A 12,068-nucleotide genomic window follows, 5' to 3' on the forward strand; every position below is an offset into this window, starting at 1 on the left:
CTGCAAAGGTGCTACAATACATGAGGTTCTGTAAAGATGTTGCCATAAGGAGTTGTGAGGTGTTACAATACATGGGCTTTATACTGAAATACATGGAGCTCTGAGTTGGTGTTACAGAGTTATTAATACCGGCATGATTATGCCATAATACATCATCCTACATGTATGTATATACATGTAATACTAGGTTTGCTATTGCAGCTAAATACGCTTTATAATTTTTTTTTTTTTAACACACCTTTTAAGGAGGTTGGCCACTTTAACTAAATATAATCTACGAGTTTACAATACATGTATCCTTGAAAGTTCTAGTTTCCTCTCTGTCAACTTCATAATTTCAGTTGAAGTAGTTTGAGAATGTTAGAACATAAGAAGAACATAAGAAGATGCCTCCGCTGAGGCAGACCAGAGGTCCATCTCGCCCAGCGGTCTGCAGTTCAACAGCAGGGCATATCTGCCTGCAACTTGCTATGCAGTAATGCTTTCTTAGCATAATAAGTGCTATTCTAGCTAAGGTTCTGCTGTGATCAGAAATTCTTGGAGATTCATTGAAATATATTGATAGTTTGGACCATCTTAGTAAGGGTTGAGCACCTTTAAATACAACAGATTTGATTTTCTCATTTTTAGTAGAATCAGATAAGATTTGGAATTTATATTTCAAGAATAAATCTCAGACTTTTTGTGGCTCACAGGTTTGGGCATTTTCCTAATTTGGCAAGGGCTATTCAAAAAAGTTTCTGCTTCTTAGCCCTGATTCTATAAATCTATGACACCTAAATCAGTAGGCACCTAGGGAAATGGTGCCTACTGCCCATTAATCAAATTTAGGGCTCCTTTTACGAAGGCGCGCGTGACTTTTCATCACGCGCTAACCCCTGCGCTGGCCAAAAACTACCGCCTGCTCAAGAGGAGGCGGTAGCGGCTAGCGCGTCCAGTGGTTTAGTGTGTGCCATTACGCACATTAAACCGCTAGCGCGGCTTGATAAAAGGAGCCCTTAGGTGCCATTTGTAGAACTGCACCTATCAGTACCTAAATTGAGTTAGGCGCCGGTATATTAGGCCAGGGTTTTCCTGGTGTCAAATACCTGCTCCTAATGCTTTCCATGCCCAACTCTGCCCCTAACCACGTCTAATTTTCATGTAGGCCCCCCGCCAATTTCCATGTAAAATTTAAATTAATTGTTTTTTAATGGTATTTTTAATTATCATGCTAATTAAAGGCCCCCTTTTAGTTTGATTTTCAACACAAGTCTTTTATTATTGCTCCTGAATCTGTTTAGTTATTCCCCTTTTATGAAGCCACATTAGGCTTTTTTATCGCTGACCAATGTCGTATTAACTCCGACACTCATAAAATTTCTATGAGCATCGGAGCTAATATCGTCGTGACAGGCAATAAAAATGCCTAATATGGCTTTGTAAAAGGGAGGGGTTACATTTTTAAATTCTGCGTGGAAATCAGCTAGGCAGCATTTATAGAAGCAGGCCTCTTCAGCCCAGAATACAGCAGATTGGTGCATGTTTCCTACTGAAATATACCTGTAGAGGTCTTTTTTAAAAAAACATATGTTTATTATAACAGAATGAAATATGTTTTTTGTGAACCATCGTAATTATTTTTTTTTCTGTGGTAAGTACCCTCAGGATAGAACTGGACAAATTCTAGACAGTACTGAATAATCTTGAAGTCTATTTAAGTGTAATTAGTGCCTGAGCTTGTATATGCTTGAAGCCTTTTCCTAAAAGTTCTTTTTTATTTGCTTTACTTCTTAATCCTATTTGAAAACTGCCCCCAGCCCCATACTGTGAACTTTGTTTCAGAAATTTAGAAGTATATTTGCATGATGTCGCCTTATACATTCAATTAGTAACTTAAGATGTGTGCAAATATTAAGTTTCTTTTTTTTTTTTTTTATTATTTTTTTTAAATATCATGTTTATTAAGACAAGAAACGCAAGGACATCCATTTTCAACTTACCATGGCTCGGACATCCTAAGCAGTGATGAGAGGAAACCTTTCCTCTGACAGCAAGATGACATTTGTGGATCGCCTGGTTAATGTGCTCTCATCACTGCTTAGGATGTCCGCGCCATGGTAAGTTGAAAATAGGTTTGCCTGGAAAGGGAAATGTGCATCTTACAAATGGCAAAGTCCACCATGTAGACCCTGTTATAAGAGCTAATAGGAAAAAATTAGGACCTTATTAAAATGAGCAAAGGTGGGAGTCAAACCGGGGAGTTTCAGAGGTCAGAGCTCGGAACAGGAGCATTACCGTGTTGACCTAGAAATGCTTTCTTATGCTTATAGCAGTTTGGATTTGCTTATACCGCTTCTTATAGGCAGTTAATTTTGCTAGGAGAAAAAACACTGCAGTTGTATATTATTGTTTCTTCACCATTTCAGAAATGTATACTTTACCATGATAAAAACTAACAAAGTATGCCATGTTTAAAAGGAGAAATATAAGATGAGTTGAACTCAAATTCTTAGCATGGAAGGGGGAAAAGTTTATTTTTCTGCTACACAGCAAAGTTGTACAGTAATGTTATATTCAACTCCTATAAGAAGTGGAAAGCATCATCAAAGTGCACCTGGAAGGTAGATATGCCACAAGTAAAATACAGGCTGGGATTTGAACCCTCAAAGCCCGGAAGATTGGTAGAGAGTGCCTTTCCTCACTGAGCTACAGCAACTTTTGCTCCAATGTCTCTGGCTCCCTTGTCATATCATATCTTAGTGAAGTGCTAAGGGAAAAGGAGTTTAGCTATAATGTCATAGTAGGCTGAGACAAAAGAGTGGTAGCTCAATGGTTAAAAGCGCTGCTTTCACTGAGCCCCAAACCCATATTCCCAAGTGTGCTTGAATGCATGTGAGGTGGAGCTCCATTTTTCTCACACGCTAATCTTCATTCTAAGCACTGTACTAATGGATATATGACTGTAAGTAATCTGTTCCTTTTAGGCGTCATACCGGAAAAGTGGTGTTTTTTTGCCCTTACCGATCAGCGTCATTTGTGCTGCAATTCTTTAATACATATTTGATATTTGTTTTCTACTTGAAAACCTTCCAAATCTTTAGGCATTCCTTTGCTTAAACTTATTTGAGTTCATCCTGATATGATAGCTAATGAAGCATAGACAGCTCAATCAAGTATGATATGAAAGGGTGGTGAGATGGACCTAAGTAGAAGCAGCTGTAGCTCTATGTGTTAGGAGCCAGCCTGTGCTCCTAACATCCAGAGGTTGTGAGTTCTACACCCAGCACATCTTTTAATTGTGGCATACTACTTTGAAGGTGCAGATTGATGAGGTCACAATGAGGTCAGTTTTGTGCAACTGAAGACCTCCATTTTGCAATGAGGGAAGCTTGAATGTTAAGGTGTGTATCTGTTTATTCTCTTTTTAAATGCTGATAATGTGTGCTGGTTTTTCTTTGCTTCAAAAGAGAGATGATTGCAGTGCTGTTTGTTGAGAAGAAAAAGGGGGTTGTAAAAGCCACGTGTAAATTATATTATTGTTCGGGCAGAAATGTGGTTTGTTATCCATGCAATATGTGTTCCATTGACATTATATTTATTAGGACAGAGAAAAGATGAAAATTACCTATTCAAACTCACTATTGGAATTATTGATGAAAAACACAACGAACGTCTGCCTCGCGTCTAACAAAGAGCCGCAATTAACCCTTTCAGGACCAAGGGACCTATTTGTCCCATAACTTTAAAATCCTATCAATTTTGATTGGGATAGTCTACAGTTCTAAATTTGATATGTACGGATTCCATAGGATACTGCCTTTATGTAAACAAACTGGTTCCGACATTCATTCATTAGCGTCGTTGCCAGATTGACGAGAAGATTCACTTGCCACACTGTCCATAAGCCAGAAGTGTGATTTTTTTTAAAAAAAAAATAATGATATTTCACAAAAAAAATCAATTTTTTGGCATCTGCAAGCCCTTTTTACCATAAAAATGTCGTCAAAACCACAAAAATTGGCCTACGATCCTTATGGTCCTGAAAGGGTTAAGAACATAAGAACATAAGCAGTGCCTCCGCCGGGTCAGACCATAGGTCCATCCTGCCCGGCAGTCCGCTCCCGCGGCGGCCCAAACAGGTCACGACCTGTCTGAATCACCAGAAGGGGCTCCCTTGCCACCTTGGTTTCTCATTGAAGTCCTATCTTCCCATCGTAGTCCTAACCCTCCAGTCTTGCACATGCACGACCTGTTGGGTTTCTATACTTATTACCTGGTTAGCTTTCTATACCTGTGTTACATCCCAGCACCTCTCTCAGTATCCCACGATCCCTTTATCACTCAGGAATCCGTCCAATCCCTGTTTGAATCCCTGTACCGTACTCTGCCTGATCACTTCCTCCGGTAGCGCATTCCAAGTGTCCACAACCCTTTGGGTGAAAAAAAACTTCCTTGCATTTGTTTTGAACCTATCTCCCTTCAGTTTCTCCGAATGCCCCCTCGTACTTGTTGTCCCCTTCAGTCTGAAGAATCTGTCCCTATCCACCCTCTCTATGCCCCTCATGATCTTGAAGGTCTCTATCATATCTCCCCTGAGCCTCCTTTTTTCCAGAGAGAAGAGCCCCAGCCTATCCAACCTCTCGGCGTATGGGCAGTGTTCCAGCCCTTTTACCAGTTTCGTTGCTCTCCTTTGGACTCTCTCAAGTACCGCCATGTCCTTCTTGAGGTGTGGCGACCAATACTGAACGCAGTATTCCAGATGTGGACGCACCATCGCTCGATACAATGGCATGATGACTTCCCGCGTCCTGGTTGTTATGCCCCTCTTTATGATGCCCAGCATCCTGTTGGCTTTTTTCGAGACTGCTGCGCACTGTGCAGATGGCTTCAGTGATGCATCCACCAGCACACCCAAGTCTCTCTCAAGTCTGCTGTCTCCCAACAATGCCCCCCCCAATTTGTAGTTGAACAACGGGTTCTTTTTCCCTATATGCATGACCTTGCATTTTTCCACGTTAAAGCGCATTTGCCATTTGTTTGCCCAGTCTTCCAGCTTGTCCAGGTCCCTCTGCAGGTCCTCACACTCCTCCCTGGACCTAACTCTACCGCACAGTTTGGTATCGTCTGCAAATTTTATAACCTCGCACTTTGCCTCCTTTTCCAGGTCATTGATAAATATGTTGAAGAGTAATGGCCCCAGCACCGATCCCTGTGGCACACCGCTTGTGACTCCCCGCCAGTCAGAATATTGGCCCTTCATTATTACGAAATTGGCAGAATATTGGCCCTTCAGAATTACGAAAGTTGAAACGGCATTGAAATCCAAGTTAGACCAGGGTTTCTTACGTCTACATAATACACGATATTTAGACGCAGGCGTTCGCTCAGGTAGCGCCTATCTAGCGTCCCCATTTGGCACGCCCACGGAACGCCCACATCCAGAGCTGAAGACGGGACTATGCTTTCTGTAGACGTCAGTTCGTCAGCTACCTCTTAGGGACGTCTATGTGTCGTTTATTTCCCAATTAACATTAATTAAGACCCTTAACTCCGTAATTATTCACTTACATCGGACGTCCAAAGCACGCCTAAGTTAAACGCAGTAATAGAGAATTTACCCCAAGATGTCTAGGGCATTATGAGTTGTTAGGTCCTGGATAATGTGGTGTTTGTTACGTATAAATCTTGCATTGATTAGTCCATTATTGAGAAATGTTGTGTTAGATAGAGAAGCAGAATGAGGAAGAGTAGTGAGAGGGATATCTATCCAGTGTGAAGTAGGATGGATAGAGGAGGTAAGAGGCTGGACTGGTCTATTACCCCATAGGACTGGAATCTGGAAGGACTGGGCAGTCATTGTGGATTGAGAATAAGATGAGAAAAGAACAAGAAAACTAACAATAAGAGGGACAAAAGTAGTTGAAGAGTATGAGATATATTTAAGGGAAGAAAGGAAAAAAAGAAGAAAAAGAGGGTTGAAAGAAGGCAATTGAAGAAGTGCACAAAGTTGCGCACAAAGGAGCAGTAGTTGGAAGAGATGAAAGAAACACAGTTCCCTTAGAACCTGGTGTGCTTTTTCTCAAGTGATGTCTCTTCATTGACAACTGTCCATCATGTCCAGCCTACTCATGGACAGTATCCTGCCATAGCCCTTTCAGATATCAACCAGCTCAGCAGACTAGTTGTCTAACTTCTGTTCTCCTAATTCAGGGAAACGTTCAGCTGGCAATGATGTGTTGAAGTTTATTTCTATTTGGCACAACAAACAATATGTAGTTCTATCAACTAAAATCTAAGCTTGATTCATCCTTATTCGAGATAAAGAAATTTCTCTAGCTTATGAGTTCAGAGCATCTTATGATTAATAGTGATAAATGGTTGATATAATTAGTTTGGCACAAGGAAGAGTTTTTGTAGAGCGCTAAATATTATATTTGGACATTGCACTTTATTTTTGATCAGATTATGTCTTATCTATTATGGCCTAATGCTTAAATGTTTCAAAGAAAATAATATTGTTGATAATGAATGAGCAATGTAGACTAATGGAAGGAAAAAAGGCCTCATATGTCCAGGGTCTAAATTTAAATTTGATCACTTACTGGCTGACTACAATTATTGGTTATAAAAACCTCCACCCCCTCATTTATGTATTATGTATCAAGTCACTTTTTTCATTAATATCTGATGCAGTCTAAAGAGAACAGGCAGAATAAATCTGGTGCTATAGCAATAGTTCCTAATATTTTTCAATGAGAGCCTATTTTTGACCAATGATTATAGTCAGCCTGTAAGTGGCCAAATTTAAATAAGTTTTGACCCAGGGCATAAAATAAATAATTTAACAGGACAGCTGAGGTTGCTTTCTGATATTCAAAAATTTAAGAAATTTAAAAAACTATTGAAAACAAGTTGACCAAGGATCTGGACTGAAGATGTTTCAGATATGTTTGTTTACTTATTTGTATGTTGGTTGCATGATGATTACGCTTGTATTTTTGTAAACCGCTTAGGTTTAGGCGGGTTAGAAATGTTATAAATAAATAAATGAGGTCTTTTTTTCCCATTAGTCTAGATTGCTGATTCAGTATAAGCATTAAGACACTGATTTTTGTTTGTGTAGTGATACAAGAGTTTGTTCAGTATTTCCCATTTATTGTTTGTTTTGTGGTTGTATATTATGGCCCAATACATTTTAATTAAACTCAGATAATCAGTGGACTTTTTGCGACTGATGGTCCTTTATATATTGTGAGCCTGCCGGTGCCGGGTTTTGCAGATGGCCACCGACAGGACTCAGTAAAGACCGACCTTGACGTGCCTTCAAAGGAAGTTGAAGGTCCTGCTGGTTCTTAATAGTATAAAGAAAAACAAATGTCAGGAACAATAAAGTGTTTCAAAAGAACTTGAGTCCAACTTTATTTCTCCGGTAGCAAACAGCTACAGTTTAGGCTTTGCACTCAAACATAAACATAAAATTTGGGCCTACAAAAAAATACAGCCCACACCTTTCTTGCAGGTAAGTCCAAAATGTCTCTATTGTAGCCTTGCCCTTTCAGTCCCACAGTCAAAGAAGGCAAAATAAGGCTACCGGAACACCCAGCCTTTACACTGGTCATTCACCATGGGTTTTAAATACTGTTAGAATGTGCTGCCTAGGCCTGGTTTTTAACAGGCCTTCCCCAGCCAACTTAACAAACAGCTGGTGGGGGAGGGGAGTAGCAGAATCCACTTATTTAAAGCTTTGCCAAAAATTGGCCCCACAATCCCGCCCTGAGGATCTTACGTGGATTCTCCCCCACTACAACCCCTTTCACCCGGTCAGCCACAAAGTCCCATCCAAACAGAGAAAAAAGGCAACAGTAAAAATGTTCAACAAAAACACTTTCTTCACTGTCTCAGGCAATAAGGCACACCGGCAGCCGTGAACCTAGCATTGCTCACGCTGCCTGCACTCGCCTTGTACTTCCAGACAGCCCCAAAAGAAAACCAGATTCAAAAGCAAACAAAACAGCAAAGAAATCCCACTTAGCTTTGATGCATGTAGCTTTCCTCTGGTTCCAGTGAAGTATCCATAAGTTCTATGGTGTCTTGGCTGGCTGGCTGGTTTGCCTCAGGGACAGTGGTAACATCTGCCATCTCAATGTCCTGATTCTGAGATGATTCAGGAGCCCAGTCCCTCGAGCCTCCTTCCTGGGCTGACCCAGGGCAGACTGAATTGTTTCTTCTCAGCTCAGCCTCTAAAGTCCTGAGCTGGACACGCCCTAACCTATAAGGGGGCAGGACAACCTGTTGCTGCTGCTGAGTTTTCTGTTTAGCTTTAATTGGACCCAGCAGTTGTGCCTTAGCTGAGCTGTGAGCCTGCCTCTTAGGCTGTTCTTTTTTGTAAGGCACCTCCTGCTGCTCCAGGCTGTTCTCACCCTCATCTTCCCCTCCCCAGGGTTCTGTAACCTGGTGGTTCAATGGGAACTCAGACCCTATCTTTTTGTCTGAGCTTAGCCTGTCACTCTGGTTAGCCCTTTTCAGGGTAAGGTTTGGATTTGGAGGAGGAAGACCTGGCACAACCCTTACTTTAAGGCTGGGGTTGTGACAATATATACTAGTGTTTAAGCCCGTTACATTAACGGGTGCTAGAATATATGCCTGTCTGTCTTTCTTTATTTATGTCTCTCTCCCTACTCCTGTCTCTTTCTTCCTTTCTTTCTGTCTCTCTCCCTCCTGCTATTTTTCTCTCTCTCTCCCTGGCACCCTTTGTCTGTCTGTCTTTCTTTCTGTCTGTCTCTCTGGTCCCCTGTCTGTCTTTATTTCTCTCTGTCTCTCTCCCTGGCCTCCTTTGTCTGTCTGTATTTCTTTCTGTCTCTCTCCCCCCCCCCCCCCCACTTTCCTTTGCAGAAGCAGCAGCGGTATTTCCCTTCCCCTCCAGGTCCCTGTGAAGTAGTAGCAGCATTTTTCCCTACCCCATTCCTTTCTCTCTCCCCCCCACTTTCCTTTGCAGAAGCAGCAGTGATATTTCCCTTCCCCTCCAGATCCCTGTGAAGTAGTAGCAGCATTTTCCTCCACCTCCCCCATTCCCTTCTCTCCCCCCCCCCCCAATTTCCTTTGCAGAAGCAGCAGCGGTATTTCCCTTCCCCTCCAGGTCCCTGTGAAGTAGTAGCAGCATTTTCCCCCAGCCCCCATTCTCTTCTCTCCCCCCTCCCCCACTTTCCTTTGCAGAAGCAGCAGTGATATTTCCCTTCCCCTCCAGGTCCATGCTGAAGCAGTAGCAGCATTTTCCCCCACCCCCCATTCCCTTCTCTTACTGTGAGCTGTCCTGCCCGGTTCAGCCCCTCCCCCTTCCTTTCCCGTGGACTGGCCTGCTGCGGCTGAAGTTTTTTTTTTTTGTTTCAAAGTACCGGCGGCTCCTCTGATGATCCCCATGGTGGCTGATCCTCTTGTAAAGAGCAGCCTGCAATGGTGGCCGGCTTTAGCGAACCTCGCAGGCCGCTCTCCAACTCGGTAGCACGTTCCCTCTGACGTGATCCCGTGCGTCAGAGGGAACGTGCTACCGAGGTTGGAGAGCAGCCTGCGAGGTTCACTAAAGCCCGCCACCATCGCAGGCTGCTCTTTACAGGAGGATCAGCAGCAGCAGCAGCGGCGGCAAGTGAGGGCCGAGGTGTGTTCCCTGCCGAGGACGCGGGCAGGGAGAGAGCTTGCCTGGCTTCCAGGGTGAGTGAGGAAGGGAGTGGCCAGAATGTTCCCTGCCGCTGGGTTGGCTGCCACGGATCACACACCACAGCGGCAGGCAACACGAAATCCTAAGTGCGCATGTGCGCTTAGTCTTTTATTATATAGGATATATCTATCTTACGATTTATTTTACTTAATTTAGAATTCAGTGAGGCATCTTAGGGGTCCTTTTATCAAGTTGCGGTAGGGGTTTAACGCGCGTAATACCACGCGTTAAACTGCCTGCTGCGTTAGCCGCTAATGCCTGCATTGAGCAGGCGTTAGTTTTTTAGCTGGCCGCGGAGGTTAGTGCGTGATGAAATGCCCGACGCGCTAATCCCGCTAGCGCGGCTTGATAAAAGGACCCCTTAATTTATACTGATGATTCAGTGTTTCCTTATTGAAATATCTGGAACAGAATTAATGACTGGTTTTGGCAATGCTGGATTGGGGTGGGGGAGTGAGAAGAGAGATGAAGTGATGCTAGATGGGGCAGAAAGAGGCAAACAGAGAATGAGGTTGGATGATGCTGGATGGAAAAGAAAGATAAGCTGATGCTATCCTTTCCCATTCAACTCTTTCCCACCCTTCTCAGCTCTGCTTTCCCTAATTTCTCTCCTTCCTCCTTTCTCACCCTCCCTCTCTTCTTGTTCTTTTCAATATCTCTTCCCTCTACCTTCTCTGCTTCAATATCTCCCCCTCTCCACATTCTCTCATTTTATCTCTCTCCTCCCCAGCATATGCTCTGTTTCTCTCCTTTTCCTTCTTCCTCCTGGCAAACTCTCCCCCTCTATCCTTCCTGGATCATGGCACTCATTCTCCAACCCTTTCTGATACACTCTTTCCTTCTCACTTCTCTCCCCTCTGAATGCTCTTTCCTACATATTCTCTCTTTTCCTTTCCTCTCTTGGCATTTTCCCTCCCTCCTCTTCTTCCCCTCCCCCAAGCACACTCATTTCCTCCATTGCTAGATACTGTATAAAGTCACAAAAAAACCTGAAAATAGATACTCAGAAGTTTACCATGCTATATCAGCACCAAGTTCAAAAATTCAAACTATACTAGACCTGAATAAACTAGGGGGGAGTCAGTATTTTTAGTGGCTTGCCCATTAATATGGAATGAATTGCCAGGGTATTTGCCATTGTGTGTTAATGTAGTCCACTTTAAGAAATCCCAGGCCCTCCTGCCCTCGACGCAAACCCCCTCTCCCCCCAACGACCGCCCCCCCCCAAGAACCTCCGCCCGTCCCCCAGCCGACCCGCGACCCCCCTGGCCGACCCCCACGACACCCCCACCCGCCTTCCCCGTACCTTTGTGTAGTTGGGCCAGAAGGGAGCCCAAACCCTCCTGGCCACGGCGACCCCCTAACCCCACCCCGCACTACATTACGGGCAGGAGGGATCCCAGGCCCTCCTGCCCTCGACGCAAACCCCCCTCCCCCCCCAACGACCGCCCCCCCAAAGAAACCTCCGACCGCCCCCCCAGCCGACCCGCGACCCCCCTGGCCGACCCCCACGACCCTCCCACCCCCCTTCCCCGTACCTTTGGTAGTTGGCCAGACAGACGGGAGCCAAACCCGCCTGTCCGGCAGGCAGCCAACGAAGGAATGAGGCTGGATTGGCCCATCCGTCCTAAAGCTCCGCCTACTGGTGGGGCCTAAGGTGCGTGGGCCAATCAGAATAGGCCCTGGAGCCTTAGGTCCCACCTGGGGGCGCGGCCTTAGGCACATGGGCCCAACCCGACCATGTGTCTCAGGCCGCGCCCCCAGGTGGGACCTAAGGCTCCCAGGGCCTATTCTGATTGGCCCACGCGCCTTAGGCCCCACCAGTAGGCGGAGCTTTAGGACGGATGGGCCAATCCGGCCTCATTCCTTCGTTGGCTGCCTGCCGGACAGGCGGGTTTGGCTCCCGTCTGTCCGGCCAACTACCAAAGGTACGGGGAAGGGGGGTGGGGGGGTCGTGGGGGTCGGCCAGGGGGGTCGCGGGTCGGCTGGGGGGGCGGTCGGAGGTTCTTGGGGGGGGCGGTCGTTGTGGGGAGGGGGGTTTGCGTCGAGGGCAGGAGGGCCTGGGATCCCTCCTGCCCGTAATGTAGTGCGGGGTGGGGTTAGGGGGTCACCGTGGCCAGGAGGGTTTGGGCTCCCTTCTGGCCCGATATTGTCGGGAAGTCGGCGTACTTGAAGACAAACCTCTTTCTAAAAGTATTTTCAGTGTGAGTTCATTATATTAGCACATGGCAATATTAGAGATTGCATAGTTGCTACAAACTAGGAAGATATGTTGTGTTATGTTAAGAATATTTATTTGTATGTTGCTATTTTATGTATGTTTTATTGCAACCCACCTAGGTAGAGGCAGGCTATAAATGCAAATAAATAAATA

At 44.8% G+C, this 12,068-nt stretch overlaps 1 protein-coding gene across 1 annotated transcript in view; it reads right to left on the reverse strand.

Annotated features, from left to right (window-relative positions):
* The window catches only part of SFRP4 (secreted frizzled related protein 4), a 65,674-nt gene that overhangs the window by 23,400 nt on the left and 30,206 nt on the right, over positions 1-12,068 (reverse strand). The window lies entirely within an intron of this gene.

The sequence above is a fragment of the Geotrypetes seraphini genome, chromosome 2, assembly GCF_902459505.1.
Source record: "Geotrypetes seraphini chromosome 2, aGeoSer1.1, whole genome shotgun sequence".
NCBI classification, from domain to species: domain Eukaryota; kingdom Metazoa; phylum Chordata; class Amphibia; order Gymnophiona; family Dermophiidae; genus Geotrypetes; species Geotrypetes seraphini.